The sequence below is a fragment of the Triticum aestivum genome, chromosome 2D, assembly GCF_018294505.1.
Source record: "Triticum aestivum cultivar Chinese Spring chromosome 2D, IWGSC CS RefSeq v2.1, whole genome shotgun sequence".
Lineage (NCBI taxonomy): Eukaryota > Viridiplantae > Streptophyta > Magnoliopsida > Poales > Poaceae > Triticum > Triticum aestivum.
In genome coordinates, this window is record NC_057799.1 from 285,243,254 (window position 1) to 285,262,027 (window position 18,774).

Here is an 18,774-nt window from a genome sequence, read left to right on the forward strand (position 1 = left end):
CGTCGTCGATGTAGTCGATCACAGGGGTACCGGCATCGGTCTCAGGGTCTACCGGAAAGATGTAACGGAGGGCAACACAATAAATAACAGAGCAATCAAAGCATCACAAAGCATAACATGACAAACGCGGTGCAAGATGTGCCCTAACACGGTAGTAGGTGACACCGACGAAGGGGGGAAACATCCGGGAAAGTATCCCCAGTGTTTCGTGTTTTCGGCAGATGAACTGGAGGGGGAAAGTTGCGTGTTTGCTATGCCAGGGACGTGTGGCGGACGAACGGACTACGTATTCGGATTCGTCTCGTCGTTCTGAGCAACTTTGATGTACAAAGTTTTTCCATCCGAGCTACGGTTTTTTTATATTAATTTTTAAAGTTTCTAAATCATTTTCTAATTTATTAATTATTAATTAAATTTGAAAATAGTATTATTGCATCAGCATTATGTCAGCATGATGTCATCAGTCAACAGAGGTGTTTACTGGTCAAGCTGACGTGTGGGTCCTATATGTCATAGGCTTAGGTTAACTAAATTGGTTTAGTTAATTAAATATGTGATTAGGTTAACTAATTATGCTTAAATTAAGTAAATTAGTTAAGTAATTAATTAATTAATATTTTAATTATGTATTTTTCTAATCTTTTTTAAACGTTCTGGAGGCGGGGCCCTCCTGTCATTGGGCCAGGGGGTTTAGCAGGCGCCGGGTGCAGCGGGCAAACGGGCGCGGTGCAGGCGCCCGAACGGGCGCGTGCCCGTGGGGGAGCTACGACTCGTGGGCGAAGGGGTGGGCGCACGGCGGTTGTGGCCGCGGCCGGAGCAGCGGCGCGGCAGGGCTAGGCGGGGCTGCGTGGCGGAGCACGCGCGCGGGACGAGCACCGGCGACCAAGCGGCATCGCATGTGAGCAGGGGGTTGCGGGTGCGCGATGAGGGAGGGGCTGCGGGCGCGCGGGCCATCGAGGCCGCAGCAGCGCCGACGAGGCGGGGCAAGCGCGAGATGCAGGCGGGGCCGAGAGGGGCGGTCGGCGGTGGGTGCGGCCAGGAGAGGTGCGGCCAGCAGCGGCGACTGCAGAAGCAGAGGCAGCAGCATAGCAGAGCTGCGGGCGCACGCCGGCAAGCGCAGGGATGCGCGGGGGGGAGGTCGCGGCATTGTCCGCGGGGAGCGCGAGAGCGCGCGCACGACAGAGCGGTGCAATGAGGGCTTGTGGGGCACGGGGACAGAGAAGGGGAGGCGTGCTCACAGGGGGCGGTCGGGGAGTGGCAGTGGGGCGTGGGGAGGAGGTCGGGGACGACAGCGACGATGGCGAAGACGGGGAGGCAGTCCGGCGAAGTGGATCCGGCGTCGAGCGGTGGGGCGGCGTCGGGTGTCGAGGGCACGGTCGACGCGGTGAGGGGAGCCGTCGAGGGAGAGGGGACGGGGGCGCGAGGACGAGGGCGGCGATCCAGCAACGGTGTTCGGTGGTGGGGCGCAGCGTCGGGCGCGAGATCGGGCTCCTCCCCGATCCAATCCAGCGAGAGAGGGGGAGGTAAACGAGAGAGAGAGTGGGGAACGAGGGAGGATGTGGGGTGGGTTGTGGGGGTAGTTAGGGTTTGGGTGTGGGGGTTAGGCCATATAGGCCAGGGGTAGCGGGTGGGCCGCCTGGGCCGGCCGGCTGGAGTAGCCAGTTGGGCCACGACCTAGTGGGGCGGGGGTTTCTGTTAACCTTTTATTTTTGTTTTGTTTTTAATTTACTTTAGTTCTGTAAATACATTTTATTAACTACCAAAGGTATTTAAATAATTGCTTATGCTGCAGTTTATTTATTTTTTGAGTATTTAAAGATTTTATAAAAATGGGGTTTCTCCAGCATTATTACTTATGATTTATCTGTCATATTTCGAACATTTTAGTTTTGGCTTCTGAAAACTTTTACCGTCGACTTAATTTTTAATTAGAATGTCGAAACAGTTTTGAATCAACGCGAGTTCAACAACAGCAACCGGGGTGACGTGGCATCATTAGCAATGGGTTGTTGTAGCTTAATTATCCGGGCGTTACAATGTCCGAGGCAAGTAGACTGAAACGATTCTGCATCTACTACTATTACTCCACACATCGACCGCTATCCAGCATGCATATAGAGTATTAAGTTCATAAAGAACGGAGTAACGCCTTTAGCAATATGACATGATGTAGACAAAGTAAACTCACGCATGAATGAACCCCATCTTTTTATCCTTAATGGAAATGATAGAAATACGTGTCATGGCCCTTTCTGTCACTGGGATCGAGCACCGCAAGATCGAATGCACCACAAAGCATCTCTACCATTGCAAGAAAAATCAATCTAGTTGGCCAAACCAAATAAATAGATCGAAGAGAAATACGAAGCTATAACAATCATGCATAAAAGAGTCCAGAGAAATTTCAAATAATATTCATGGATAAATCTGATCATAAACTCACAATTCATCGGATCCCAACAAACACACCGCTAAAAGTCATTACATCGGATAGAACTCCAAGAACATCGAGGAGAACCTTGTATTGAAGATCAAAGAGAGAGAGAGAGACCCATCTAGCTACTAACTATGGACCCGTAGGTCTGTAGTAAACTAACCACGCATCATTAGAAGGGCAGCAAGGTTGATGTAGAGCCCCTTCTGTGATCGAATCCCCCTTCGATAGAGTGTCGGAAAAGGCCTCTAGATGGGATCTCGTGGTTCTTGAACTTGCACCAGCGAAAAAGTTTTTTGGCTGGCCCTCTGTTGGTTTCTTGATTTTAGAAAATTTATAGAGGCGGAGTTACGTCAAACGGAGCCATGTGGGCCCCACAAGCCACCAGGGCATGCCCTACCCCCTGGGCGCGCCCTAGTTCCTCGTGGGTCCCTATTCCATCTTCTCGTCCCCTCCCAAAGCTTCCAGGGTCGCTTATGTCTGGAAAAAAATCACCAAAAAGTTTCGTGGCATTTAGACTTCGTTTGGTACTAATATTCTAAGAAACCAAAAATAGGCACACAAAAAACAGCAACTGGCACTGGGCACTAAGTTAATAGGTTAGTCCCAAAAAATGATATATAATTGTTTGCAAATGTATATAAAACATCCAAGATTGATAATATAATAGCATGGAACAAACAAAAATTATAGATACATTGGAGACGTATCACATATCCCTCCCGCTCGTCAAAGTGGCGGTCGGCGTCTAACACGCTCCTCGGGAGATTTGCGAAGGCCTCTGCGTATCACCAAGGCTGGGTGACCTCGACGAACCATGGCGGCCAAAAACACACTGAAGTAAAAATGGCTTACCAGCAGCGATTTGCTTCACTTGATGGAGCACTTCGTGGTCGGCCCAGGCCTAGGATTAGACCTCGGCGTGCTCCAGGCGCAGCTTCTCAAGCTCTGGACCCGCCTCCTTCTCCTTGTCTTGAAGGGCATCATGCTCCTTGTACACACCCTTCAGGGCCTCCTCCACTTCCAGGACCCGCGCCTGGTCCTTGCCCTTAGCCTCCCTTTCGGCGGCCAGATCCTTCTCGGCCTTCGTGGCTGCAGCCCTTTGCTGCTCGGCCTCCTGCTGAGCTGTCACCAGGTCGGCCTTGAGTGCCTCAAGCTCTGTGTAGCAGTTGTCACGAAAAATAGTTCGGCATCAGCATTAAAAATTTATGCGCATTTTCAGAGTAAATTTGACAAACTTTGCAACCGCTTGCACTTACCTTGAGACAGCTTGATCTGCTTCTGCATTCGAGGTCCTCCTCGAACCTCTTGAGCTTCCGGTTCATCTCCGCAATCTCCTCATTGGCGGAGTTCGAAGGCGAGGTCCATACTTGCAAACACACACTCCTTACTAAGTCCATGTTCCCGACGTCAATCCTCTAGACAAATCTTTTTGAAGGTCAGCTAGATTCTTGGGGCTACTTATTAAACGCCTTATGATGCTCTGCTTCAACCCCAAAGCCAGTTTCTTAAAACTAGCTTTGGGCTCAGGGTCTACTCACTGGCTATGTTGTACAAGTGCTACACTATGATATAAGCAAAAAATTCTTTGGACAAAAGCACGTGTTTACAAGAAATTCTAAGCATTGAGGTTATCCTTAATACAAGTGTAAAGAAGTATACCTCAAAGCTCTTGATGAGGCCCTTGAAGACCTCACGCATCCCGGCCTCTGCGGACCGGAAGCCCTGCAGCGTCGTGTCGATCAGCGCGCGGTGCTCTCCCGTGATGGAGGAGCCCGCTAAGGCTACCTCCATCTCCTCGGCCCATCCTGCAGTAACCCACCAGGGGGTGGGAGGTGGGGCGGTACATAATACGAACCCAACACCGAGGTGTTGGGATCAAGGGCCTCTGACTGTGGCAGTACCGCCGGAGATAGTTTTGGCTGGGCTGATGTGTGGCCCAGCCCATCCTTGGGGACCTCCGGAACTATGTCCCCTTGGCCTTGTTGGGCCGAGGTGTCAACCTCGCCCATGATGACCGGTGCCTCAGCCCTCGGGGTCTTAACTAGGGGGACGAACCAGATGTTTCTTCCCCCAGCCCCTCAAGAGCTGAGGGGAAGTGGCGGGCTCGGGCATCTAGCTGGCTGTTGGTACCCCGCTCGAGGTGTCGCTGCTGAGGCATGCTACTTCTTGAGCTTGTGTTGGTTTTTCCCTTGAAGAGGAAAGGGTGATGCAGCAAAGTAGAGATAAGTATCTCCCTCAATTAAGAACCAAGGTATCAATCCAGTAGGAGATACAAGCAAGTCCCCAATATATGCACCTACACAAACAATCAAACACTTGCAACCAACGCGATAAAGGGGTTCTCAATCCCTTCACGGTCACTTGCAAAGGTGAGATCTAATAGAGATAGATATAAAAGATTACTAAAACATAAATAAAATAAAAGTAAATAAATTGCAGCAAAGGTATTTTTGGTATTTTTGGTATATAGATCTGAAAATATAAGATGGAAAATAGACCCGGGTCCATAGGTTTCACTAGAGGCTTCTCTCTTGAAGGCAAATAATACGGTGGGGGAACAAATTACTGTCGAGCAATTGATAGAAAAGCACAAAGTTATGATGATATCCAAGGCAATGACTATGAATATAGGCATCATGTCCGTGCCAAGTAGACCGACTCCTGCCTGCATCTACTACTATTACTCCACACATCGACCGCTATCCAGCGTGCATCTAGAGTATTAAGTTCATAAGAACGGAGTAACACCTTAAGCAAGATGACATGATGTAGAGGGATAAACTCAAGCAATATGATGAAAACCCCATCTTTTTACCCTTGATGGCAAAAATACAAATACGTGTCTTGCTACCCCTACTTTGTCACTAGGTGAGGACACCGCAAGATTGAACCCAAAACTAAGCACCTCTCCCATTGCAAGAAAAACCAATCTAGTTGGCCAAACCAAACCGATAATTCGAAAAGAAATAAAAAGAAATCAAATCATGCATATAAGAATTTAGAGAAGATTCAAATAATATTCATAGATAAGCTGATCACGAATCCACAATTCATCGATCTCGACAAACACACCGCAAAAGAAGATTACATCGGATAGATCTCCAAGAACATCGAGGAGAACATGGTATTGAGAATCAAAGAGAGAGAAGAACCCATCTAGCATCTAGCTATGGACCCGTAGGTCTGTGGTAAACTACTCACGCTTCATTGGAGGGGCAATAGAGTTGATGTAGATGCCCTCCATGATCGAATCCCCTCCGGCAGGATGCCGGAAAAGGCCCCAAGTTGGGATCTCACAGAACAGAAGGTTACGGCGGAAAAGTATTTTGGTGGACGCTTCTGGTCGTTTGGGAATATTTGGAAATTTATAAGCCAAGAATTAGGGTTAGAAGAGCTCCGAGGGGCCCACAAGCCAGGGGCGCCCCACCCCCCTAGGGCGCGCCCTGGAGGCTTGTGGCCTCCTCGGGACTCTTCTGAATTAATCTTCAAGTCCTATGTGTGTCTTCTAGTCCAAGAAAAATCATCACAAAAGTTTTATTCTGTTTGGGCTCCGTTTGATATTCCTTTTCTGTAAAACTCATAAACAAGAAAAAAACAGAAACTGGCACTGGGCTCTAGGTTAATAAGTTAGTCCCAAAAATAATATAAAATAGCATATTAATGCATATGAAACATCCAAAACAGATAATATAATAGCATGGAACAATAAAAAATTATAGATACGTTGGAGACGTATCAAGCAACCCCAAGCTTAATTCCTACTCGTCCTCGAGTAGGTAAATGATAAAAACAGAATTTTTGATGTGGAATACTACCTAACATATTTATCCATGTAATTTTATTTATTGTGGCATGAATGTTTAGATCCATAAGATTCAAAACAAAAGTTTAATATTGACATAAAAACAATAATACTTCAAGCATACTAAATAAGCAGTCATGTCTTCTCAAAATAACATGGCCAAAGAAAGTTATCCCTACAAAATCATATTGTCTGGCTATGCTCCATCTTCATCACACAAAGTATTAAATCATGCACAACCCCGATGACAAGCCAAGCAATTGTTTCATACTTTTGGTGTTCTCAAACTTTTTCAACTTTCACGCAATAGATGAGCGTGAGCCATGGATATAGCACTATAGGTGAAATAGAATATGGTGGTTGTGGAGAAGACAAAAAGAAGGAGATAGTCCCACATCAACTAGGCGTATCAACGGGCTATGGAGATGCCCATCAATAGATATCAATGTGAGTGAGTAGGGATTGCCATGCAACGGATGCACTTAGAGCTATAAGTTTATGAAATCTCAAAAAGATACTAAGTGGGTGTGCATCCAACTCGCTTGCTCACGAAGACCTAGGGCAATTTGAGGAAGCCCATCATTGGAATATACAAGCCAAGTTATATAACGAAAAATTCCCACTAGTATATGAAAGTGACAATATAGGAGACTCTCTATCATGAAGATCATGGTGCTACTTTGAAGCACAAGTGTGGAAAAAGGATAGTAACATTGTCCCTTCTCTCTTTTCTCTCATTCTTTTTTGGTGGGCTTCTTTGGCCTCTTTTATTTTTATAAAGTCTGGAGACTCATCCCAACTTGTGAGGGAATCCTAGATTCCATCATCCTTTCCTCACATGGGACAATGCTCTAATAATGATGATCATAACACTTTTAATTGCTTACAACTCAAGAATTACAACTTGAAACTTAGAACAAAAATATGAATCTATATGAATGCCTTCGGCGGTATACTGGGATGTGCAATGATCTAACATAGCAAATAACATCAAAAAAGGACAAGCCATGCAAACATCGTGCTAGCTATCTTACGATCATACAAAGCAATATGACAATGATGGTGCGTGTCATAATAAAACGAAATGGTGGAAGTTGCATGGAAATATATCTCGGAATGGCTATGGAAATGCCATAATAGGTAGGTATGGTGGCTGTTTTGAGGATGGGTATATGGTCGGTTTAATGCACCGGTGAAAGTTGCGCGGTACTAGAGAGGCTAGCAATGGTGGAAGGGTGAGAGTGCGTATCATCCATGGACTCAGCATTAGTCATAAAGTATTTCTACCAATCCACAATTACTCACTAGCATGACTCTAATATCACCAGCTTTATATCTCAAAACAATCATAAGGAATCAAACTTCACATAGCATTCAATGCTCTTTATATGAAAGTTTTTATTATATCCCTCTTGGATGCCTATCATATTAGGACTAAATTCATAACCAAAGCAAATTACCATGACGTTTAGAAAGACTCTCAAAATAATATAAGTGAAGCATGAGAGTTCAACAATTTCTATAAAATAAAGCCACTGTCGTGCTCTAAAAAGATATAAGTGAAGCACTAGAGCAAAATTGCCTAGCTCAACAGATATAAGTGAAGCACATAGAGTATTCTAATAAATTCATGATTCATGCGTGTCCCTCTCAAAAGGTGTGTACATCAACGATGATTGTTGCAAACTAAAAAGCAAAGACTCATATCATACAAGACGCTCCAAGCAAAATACATATCATGTGGTGAATAAAAATATAGCCTCAAGTAAATTTACCGATAGACGAAGACGAAAGAGGGGATGCCATCCGGGGCATCCCCAAGCTTAGATGCTTAGTTGTCCTTGAATATTACTTTGGGGTGCCTTGGAAATTCCCAAGCTTAGTCTATTGCCACCCCTTATTCCATAGTCCATCAAATATTTACCAAAAACTTGAAAACTTCACAACACAAAACTCAACAAGAAAACTCATGAGATCCGTTAGTATAAGAAAATAAATCAGCACTTTTTGGTACTGTTTTGAACTCATTCTTTATTTATAAATGTGTAATATCTACTGTATTCCAACTTCTCCATGGTTCATACCCCCCGATACTACCCATACATTCATCAAAATAAGCAAACAACATATAGAAAACAGAATCGATAAAAAACAGAAAAGTCTGTAGCAATCTGGAAACTTCGAACACTTATGTAACTCCAAAAATTCTGAAAAAATAGGAAAACCTAGGAAATTTGTATATCAATCTTGTGTAAGAAATTCAGAGCTTTTCCACACTTATATGATTTGTAAAAAAATCGGTTACTGGGCGCAAAAATTTCTAATTTTCGGCAAGATCAAAGAAACTATCACCGTAAGCCATCCCAAAGATCTTGCTTGGCTCAAACACTAAATTAAAACACCAAAACACATCTAACTGGAGGCTAGATGAAAAAAATTTATTCAAAAATAGGAACAAAAATAAAGAACAAAAATAAAATTGGGTAGCCTCCCAACAAGCGCTATTGTTTAACGCCTTAGCTAGGCATAAAACATAGATCTAGGTATTGTCATCTTTGGTATGCAATTCCTCAATTACACCTTTGGGCCTTATAGGAGGTTCTTTAATCTTATCTATAATCACACTCCTTGGTAGGAAATCAAGAAATTCATTCGTAACAAAAGATTCCTTCACGATATTAACAAAATGAGGGTGAACGCTTATCACCTTAAGATCTTCATTTTCCCCGCTAGAAGATCCACCCCTATTTTTAGGAACATAAATAAACTTAGCACCCTTGGTGGAAGGAAAATTTGGGGTAGTTTTAACGCAGGCAAAAGCGGAACCCAAGTTAGTAATAATATTCTCCAACTTATCAATTCTAGTGGAACCTTGATCTGACTTCTCATTAACTATGGGTTCTTTTTCCTTTAGATTCTTCAAAGTAACTCCTACCTTTGATCCATATTGAGTAATATGATTATTAATCTTTTTATCCAAGTTTTCAATAAGATCTACGGTAGCAATTTTATTCTCAATAATATCAAGCCTTTGCATCACATGTTCCAAAGTTAAAACAATTTCATTAACCAGAAGAGGTGGTGAGCCTACCAAATCTATCATAGTATTATAAGCATCCAAAGTGTGGCTTCCCAAGAAATTCCCCCTGGTAATGATATCTAGAACATATCTATTCCAAGGAGTAATACCCACCTAAAAATTGCGAAGGAGAACGGTAGTAGATTGCTTACGAGTATATCTATTTTGAGCATTGCAAATTCTATAGCAAGCATCTTTTAAATTTTCTCCCTCCCTTTGCTAAAAATTTAGAACATCGCTTTCGGGAGTACTAACCATGGGAGTAAATTAAGCGATCTAGCACACGAGCAACAAAAAGCAAAGGAAAAGACGAATGGAAAAAGGGCGAATAAAAAGGCAAATCTTTTTGTATTTTTCTGAAAACTTTTTAGAAGTGGGGGAGAGGAAAACGAGAGGCAAATGGCAAATAATGTAATGCAAGAGATGAGAGTTTATGATGGGTACTTGGTAGGCTTGATGTAGATATCCCCGGCAATGGTGCCAGAAATTCTTCCTTCTACTTCTTGAGCTTGCGTTGGTTTTTTCCCTTGAAGAGGAAAGGGTGATGCAGCAAAGTAGAGATAAGTATTTCCCTCAGTTAAGAACCAATGTATCATTCCAGTAGGAGAAACAAGCAAGTCCCCAATATATGCACCTACACGAACAATCAAACACTTTCACCCAACGTCATAAAGGGATTGTCGATCCCTTCACGGTCACTTGCAAAGGTGAGATCTGGTAGAGATAGATATAAAAGATTACTAAAACATAAAATAAAATAAAAGTAAATAAATTGCAGCAAGGTATTTTTGGTATATAGATCTGAAAATATATGATGGAAAATAGACCCGAGGCCATAGGTTTCACTAGAGGCTTCTCTCTTGAAGGCAAATAATATGGTGGGTGAGCAAATTACTGTCGAGCAATTGATAGAAAAGCGCAAAGTTATGACGATATCCAAGGCAATGATTATGAATATAGGCATCACGACCGTGTCAAGTAGACCGACTCCTGCCTGCATCTACTACTATTACTCCACACATCAACCGCTATCTAGCATGCATCTAGAATATTAAGTTCATAAGAACGGAGTAACGCGTTAAGCAAGATGACATGATGTAGAGGGATAAACTCAAGCAATATGATGAAAACCCCATGTTTTTACCCTTGATGGCAACAATACAAATACGTGCCTCACTACCCCTACGTTTTCACTGGGTGAGGACACCGCAAGATTGAACCCAAAACTAAGCACCTCTCCCATTGCAAGAAAAACCAATCTAGCTGGCCAAACCAAACCGATAATCCAAAGAGAAATACAAAGATATCAAATCATGCATATAAGAATTCAGTGAAGATTCAAATAATATTCAAAGATAAGATGATCATAAACCCACAATTCATCAATCCATCTAGCTACTAGCAATGGACCTGTAGGTCTGTGGTAAACTACTCACGCTTCATCGGAGAGGCCATAGAGTTGATGTAGATGCCCTCCATGATCGAATCCCCCTCTGGCAGGATGCCGAAAAAGGCCCCAAGATGAGATCTCATGGGAACAGAAGGTTACGGCGGCGGAAAAGTATTTTGGTGGATGCTTCTGGTCGTTTGGGAATATTTGGGAATTTATAGGCCAAGAATTAGGGTTAGAAGAGCTCCGAGGGGCCCACAAGCCAGGGGTGCTCCCCTAGGGCGCGCCCTGGAGGCTAGTGGCCTCCTCGAGTCTCTTGTCACTGTATCTCCCAGTCCTACGTGTGTCTTCTGGTCCAAGAAAAATCATCGCAAAAGATTTATTCCGTTTGGACACCGTTTGATATTCCTTTTCTGTAAAACTCAAAAAAGGAAAGAAACAGAAACTGGCACTAGGCTCTAGGTTAATAAGTTAGTCCCAAAAATAATATAAAATAGCATATTAATGCATATAAAACATCCAAAATAGATAATATAATAGCATGGAACGATAAAAAAATTATAGATACGTTGGAGACGTATCAAGGAGTACCTTTGGCAGACTGGAGAAATAACCTTTATAAGTCTTATGTTGATGAACAGGCTTTTTGAAGACCAAATCTAGTTACTACTAACATACCTTTGAGGTGTTAGTTTCGTCCTCCCCAACTCGAGGAGGTCGTCATCCGACTCGTCGGAGAAGTTCGCCTTGCCCGGCAGAGCAGACTTGCCTGCCGGCTCCACGGAAGCCTTACCTGGCCTCTTCTGACCTTTCGGCCGCACTTCCGCCTCGGGGTCCTCAGACACCGTCCTCTTCCCCTTAAGGAAAGGGTTCCCTTCCCCTGTGTCCTTCTCCGTGTCATCCTCGTGGGTGGAGGAGGTTTGGGTCTCCTCGGATCGGGTGATCGAGGTCTCCTATGCTCGGAGGCCTACCTTGCCCCTTGAATAGCAGCATCCACATCCCGGCGAAGGTGGAGCAGAAGAAGTGGTGGATGGGCACCACATCCTCGGGCTTATATGCCCACATTCGAGTAGCCCGAGATTGGAGCGGCAGGATACATCGGTGGAGCATGACGTTTACCATGTCCACCAGCTAGAGGTTCTTCTTGTCTATCCATAACTGAATCTTCTGGGACAGCGCCTTCGCCTCCTCTGGGTTCCCAGTCCATGCCCTTCTTCTTCTAGGATACAAGCTTCTTCAGAGGCCCAGCCGAAAACGTCGGGACCTCGGCCTGGCCAGCAGTGAGCGGCTCAGTGATGTAAAACCATTCGCGTTGGCACTCCTTGATGGTCTCCATGAAGGTGACTTTGAACCAGCCCACCTTCTGGTTCTTGCTAATCATCCCGCCCCCACAATCTGCAAGCTGGGAGCCACTGGACTTCAGCTTAATGCCAAAGATCTTCAGCCACAATCCGAAATGCAGCTCCATACTGAAAGGATCGAGAAGAGGTGTCTAGAGGGGGGTGATTATACACTCAACAAGCAAAATTGGTAGTTTTTAAGTTCTTCAAGTTTAGGTGGAGTTTTAGCACATGTTTAAGAATTAACAATACATTTCAAGTAAGCATGGAAAGAGTATGAGCAGTGGAAAGAGTAAATCATGCTAGTTGCAAGGAAGTAAAGGGATGGGATTGGAGCGTTCAAACGCAATGTAGACACAGAGCTTTTTGGCGCGGTTTCAATAGGTGCTGCTATCGTACATCCACGTTGATGGAGACTTCAACCCACGAAGGGTAATGGTTGCGTGAGTCCACGGAGGGCTCCATCCACGAAGGCTCCATGAAGAAGCAACCTTGTCTATCCCACCATGGCCATCGCCCACGAAGGACTTGCCTCACTCGGGTAGATCTTCACGAAGTAGGCGATCTCCTTCCCTTACAAACTCCTTGGTTCAACTCCACAATCTTGTTAGAGGCTCCAAGTGACACATAACCAATCTAGGAGACACCACTCTCCAAAAGGTAACAAATTGTGTGTTGACGATGAACTCCTTGCTCTTGTGCTTCAAATGATAGTCGCCCCAACCCTCAACTCTCTCACATAGATTTGGCTATGGTGGAAAGAAGATTTGAGTGGAAAGCAACTTGGGGAAGGCTAGAGATCAAGATTCTTATGGTTGGATTGGAATGTCTTGGTCTCAACACGTGAGTAGGCGGTTCTCTCTCAGAAAATGAGTAGTGGAAGTGTACGTACGTTCTGATGGCTCTCTCACAAATGGACAAGGGGGTGCAAGGGTATATCCAACCGTTACACACATTTGACCCAACTCGGTCAGACCGAATAGAAGAACTCGGTGAGACCGATTTAGTTCAAAATGTGAACGTTAGGAATCTCGGTGGGACCGACTGGATCAATTCGGTGGGACCAATGTGCTAGGGCTAGGACAAAACCTCATCTCAGTGAGACCGATTGCATGAACTCGGTGAGACCGATTTCAACAAAGAGCAAACAGAAAGTTGGTCAAGCAAACTCGGTGGGACCGATTGCACATTTCGGTGAGACCAAAAATAATTACAACAGGCAACAGAGAGTTTGCAAGGCCATCTCTGTGAGACCGAGATCCATACCGGTGAGACCGAATTGTCTAGAGTTTCTGGCAGTGGCTAGGTCAAGTGAACTCGGTGGCACCAGATAGATCAAATCGGTGTGGCCGAGTTTGATTTTGAGTTTTGGATAAATGTGGAATTGAGAAAGTGGCTGAGGGTTTTGGAGCAATATCACTAAGCACTTTGTGCAAGTGGAACATTAAGCAACACCTCATCCCCTTTTAATAGTATTGCCTTTCCTATGGACTCAATGTGATCTTGGATCACTAAAATAGAAATGAAGAGTCTTGAGCTTTAGCCAATCTTTGTCCTTAGCATTTTGAAGGGGTTCCACATCCTCTTGTCCTTGCCACGCCATTGTTGAACTCATCTGAAATATACTAGATAAAGGTATTAGTCCAACAAGAGATATGTTGACATTAATTACCAAAATCACCCAGGGAGCACTTGTGCTTTCAATCTCCCCCTTTTTGGTAATTGATGACAACATACATCAACGCTTTAGATAAGAGATATGAAGAGTAACAAGTAAAGCTTTGGAAAGACATGTAACATGCATAGGCTCCCCCTACATGTATGCAATCATGTAAAGATGGAATATAAGAACATGTGAATGCATAAGCATGACTGAGCAAGCAATGAGTTACATGTATCTTGGCTATATGCATCAGAGTAAATGATGTAGATAAAAGGAAGTGTACCTTCATGTTCATGAATCCTTCTTGCAAACAATATGTACATCATCAAGAGATCATCATGCACATGAGTGTGATGCATATACTTACCTTGTGGTCTTGAGCTGGCTTTGGAATATGTGAACTTGAGAAAACAGGGTTAGATAACACAAGAACACTCTAATTAAAGCAATTTCAGGAAACCACAAGAGTACCAAGACTGGGATGACATGTAATGGGTGAGTACTAGGTACTATATTTAGATACTGACATGTCCCCAAAGATTTTAAAGATATGCAATGATTTCCAAAGATTTTCTTCCCCTAGATATGGACTCTTTCTCCCCCTGAATCTGATATTGGATAATGGGAGAAGGTAGGATGAGAGAAAATCAGAGCAAGAAATGCAAGAAATGGTAACATTAACCACGGTCAGAGCAACAATGATGTGCAATAACAATAACTAAGATCAAATGTATTGACATGCCTTTCCCCTCTAAAAGACATGTGACTTCTCTCCTCTTGTTTTACTAGCATCTGGAAGAGCTTAGATGTGCTCATATGAAGCTTTGATGTGCTCTCTCTCCCCCTTTGACATCAATTTCCAAGAAGGGCACTTCTGGAGCATGAGCCAAATAGGTTTGGTCCTTGAGATACACAATAAAGCAGCATGTAGCTTAAGATACGGGTAGAAGATAAGAATCATTGAGTGGAGCTGGAAAAGAAATTGAAATATGCAATGGCAAAAAGTTTTCTCAGCAGTGAAATTGATAACGCCGATTCGTTTTCATCGATGACACCGACTTGGCAGTGTCATGGACGATGCATATCGGTCAGACCGGGTTAGTCCACGTCGGTTGTACCGATGAACTGTCTACAAGATATCCTTGTAGTTCGGTCTAGCCGATAGGCTTGGATCGGTGAGTCCAAGTTCAATGCAGAGGAAAATATTTGTCAACTCAGCTCACTTGGCAAATTAAATCTCACCAAGATTTGTAAGGAATTAACTTAAAGATTTGCAATGAATTAGACACAGAAGTTACAGAGAAAAGCATACGTAAGAAAAGAGATCTAGATGAAGTTTTTTTGAGAAGGGGAACAAGATAGCTAGAAATATATGCAAGAACACGAAGAAACACTAGAGAACTTCATCTAGAAGGGGTCGGCGACAAAGTCACCTATGTTAGAGTATATTGGCTGAGGAGTCAAGTGATAACACTTGATCGTAGGTCGTACTCATCATTTAATCTCAAATGGGGTTACCATTTTTTGTTTAAGCATTTTGATGTATTCACATCTCATTGTGTTGCTTTGACCCATGACTTGGAGTAAAGCTTCTCTAAGATGGAATAAAAACCTTGGGTGGTGTTGATCTTGATCATGTAGTTGAACTTGTGTTGGATGCTCAAGGTTGATGTAGTCCATCAAGAGTTTGGAGCACCACTTGGAGTTTGAGTTCATCTTCCTACATGGGTTTGTTTTCCAAGGAAGAGCACTTACGTATCCAAAATGAAAATCATGAGACTTGATACCAAATGAAATTTGATATATAGAAACTATCAAAGGATATGTTGAGTGGATTCATCCTTCCTTGCATTCAACAACCATATAGTAGGAACTTGGTGATGTAGAGATTGCTCAAGATGTGAGTGACTTTCAATCTCATAGATTTGGGCTCATCCAAGTACCTACAAGGGTTAGATAACATGCAAGGGTACAAATATAGATCCAAGGCATATGACCATCATCATAAGAGAGATATCAAGGAATAGACAAAAAGGCTCATGGCTTGCATGTATCTAAATGGAGTTTCTACTCCAAGTTTGAGGCATCAATGATGTTCAATTCACCTCTCAAATGGCAAAATACTTTCTCATCAGGCGGTTAGGTGAATATATCCGCCAATTGATTATCGATACGAACATGCTTAAGATTGATGTCTCCCTTAGCAACATGATCTCAAACGAAATAATGACGAACTTCAACATGCTTAGTTCAAGAATGTTGCACGGGATTGTGAGCAATCTTAATAGCACTCTCATTATCACAAAGCAATGGAACATGTTTCACATGTATCCCATAGTCCTTAAGGGTTTGGGTCATCCAAAGTAATTGAGCACAACATGATCCGGCGGCTATGTATAAGGATACCGAGTTTTGTTTCTTGGAGGACCAAGATACAAGAGATCTACCAAGAAATTGACAAGTACCCGAAGTGGACTTTCTATCAACCTTGTCACTGGCATAGTCCGAATCGGAGTAGCCAACAAGATCAAAAGAAGACCTCTTGGGATACCAAATGCCAAACTTTGGTGTATGAATTAAGCATCTCACTATCCTTTTCACAGCCTTAAGATGACATTCTTTAGGGGCCGCTTGATATCGTGCACACATGCACACACTTAGCATAATATCGGGATGGGAGGCACATAGATATAACAATTAACCAATCATAGAGTAGTAAACCTTTTCGTCAACCAGTTTGCCATCCTTAGTCAAGTCAAGATGTCCACTAGTAGGCATGGGTGTTTTCATACCTTTGCTTTCTTGCATGTTGAAATTCTTGAAAAGTTCCTTGGTATACTTTGTTTGAGAAACTAAGGTACCTTCCTAGTTTGTTTGATTTGAAAACCAAGAAAGAATTTGAGTTCACTCATCATAGACATCTCAAACTTCTCCGACATTAGTCTTCCAAACTTTTCACTAAAATGAGGGTTAGTCGAACTCAATATGAAATCATCCACATAAATTTGGCACACAAATAATTCACCATTAACCCTTTTAGTAAAAAGTGTAGAATCAATGTTCCCGATCTCAAAGCATTTGTCGGATGTGGGGTTCCGGCAAACCCTTAAGGTTCGAACACTGGGGTGCGCGCGAAGTCTTTCCGTCCTACCGATCCATGCCCTAGCTCGCTAAGATCTCGCGGATGAACTCAACGAACTCGCAACACAAAAAGACACGAGATTTATACTGGTTCGGGCCTCCGTTGTGGTGTAATACCCTACTCTAGTGTGTGTGGTGGATTGCCTCTTGGGCTGATGATGAACAGTATAAGGGGAAGAACAGCCTCCTGAGGTTGAGGCGTTCTTGTGCTTGTCGACCTTGTGTGGGTGAGGATTCGATGCCTCTACTGTGGTGGCTAGTCTACTTATATAGGCCCTGGTCCTCTCCCCAAATATTGAGCGGGAAGGGAGCCAACAACGGCGGGCAAATTTGAAGGGGGACAGCTAGTACAAGCTATCCTGATAAAAGTGGTCTTCGCCTGCGAAAGGCTCAAGTGGTGACGCCGTCTTGGGCTCCATGATGACCTCCGTCCTGTCATCCTTCTGGTCTTGGTCTCGTTGCACCGATATGGCAACCTTTGCCTGATGCCTCGGTAATCCTCGTCCGCGCTTGCCTCCTTAGCACCAAAGAGGAAACAAGGACGCTGCGCGCGCTGGCGCCCTCCTGGTGCCCGCCTGGTGCCGATCGTCATGCCTCACGTCACGAGAGCCTCGTGAGGTTTGCTCTGCCTTGATATCTCCGCTCCTCGCGAGCCTGCCTGGCTAGGCCACTCCTGGGGAGGTCTTGCGTCGTCCGCCTCACGAGGCTTGGCCCCTCACGAGGGTCTTGGATGCCTTGTTGATGAAGATGGGCCGTATAGCCCGCTAACTTAGCCTACGCCGTGGGCCGCAGGCAGGCAAGTCTAGGGACCCCCGTTCCCAGAACGCCGACAGTAGCCCCCGGGCCCAAGGTGCGCTCGGGCTTGGCTTCGCGGCGAAGCCAAGGGCCAAGTACGGAGCGCCGCGGGCCCCCAAAGCCTGTGGCCTCGGTTGACGCGTGGCGGTTGATTGGACATGGGCGTCTCCGTTTCCCCACGCTGCCTCGGCAACTGCTCGATTGGACAAAAGGCTGGCACGGACAGCGCTTGCCTTCATTGTTTCTTCCTCGCCTTGCTCCAGATCCCCTTTCTCGCTCCTCGCCACCGCTACCTCAGATCTGCTCCAATCTCGCTCCGCATCTGCGACCCATGTCGCCACACAAGGTCAGGACTTCCTCAGCGCCGGCTTGGTATGAGCCGGCTCTTGAAGCGCCCAACGTCACATAGAAGAGCCTCGCCTCCGTGCGCCTGCTGACGGCGAGGGAGAGCAACGAGTGGGGGAAGACGGAGCTTAGGCTTGCCTCCGATGTGCCGGAGCCTGAGGGAAGCACCTTCTTCCCCTTCTTCTCGAGCAGCATTGCCGTTGGGTTGGTCCCTCCTTTCTCCGACTTCTTTTATGAGGTTCTCGACCATTACGAGCTGCTGGCGCTGCACCTCCATCCCAACTCTGTCCTCCTCTTGTCCATCTTCGCCTACTACTATGAAGCGTACCTGGGCGTGCTGCCGTCCGTGGCGCTTCTGCGCCACTTCTTCTTCCTTCGCGTCACCGATGGGCCACTTACCGGATGCGCCAACTTCGTCGCGTCTGGCAAGGCCAACTCGATCTCGAGCACCGGGAAGAGGGCCGACAATATCCAATCCAAATGGGTCATGATGGACGCCAAGCGCACCGATCCGCGCCTGGTGTTACCGACGAAGGCGCCCCAGCTCAACAAGGGGTGGCCCAAGGCGGAGCTTGCCGATGAGCGGGCGTTGTCTGTGTTGGGGCAGATGACGACTGACTTGAAGCCGGGCAACGCGAAGGCAGCCAAGGTGACGGGGGCAATGCTACTGAGGGAGTTCTTGATGCTGCGAGTTGCCCCTCTCTAGGCGCGCTCGCGCCCCTTGTGGGAGCTTGAAGAACAGGGGAACAAGACCCGTTTGAGGCCTGGGGCCCTTCCTGGCG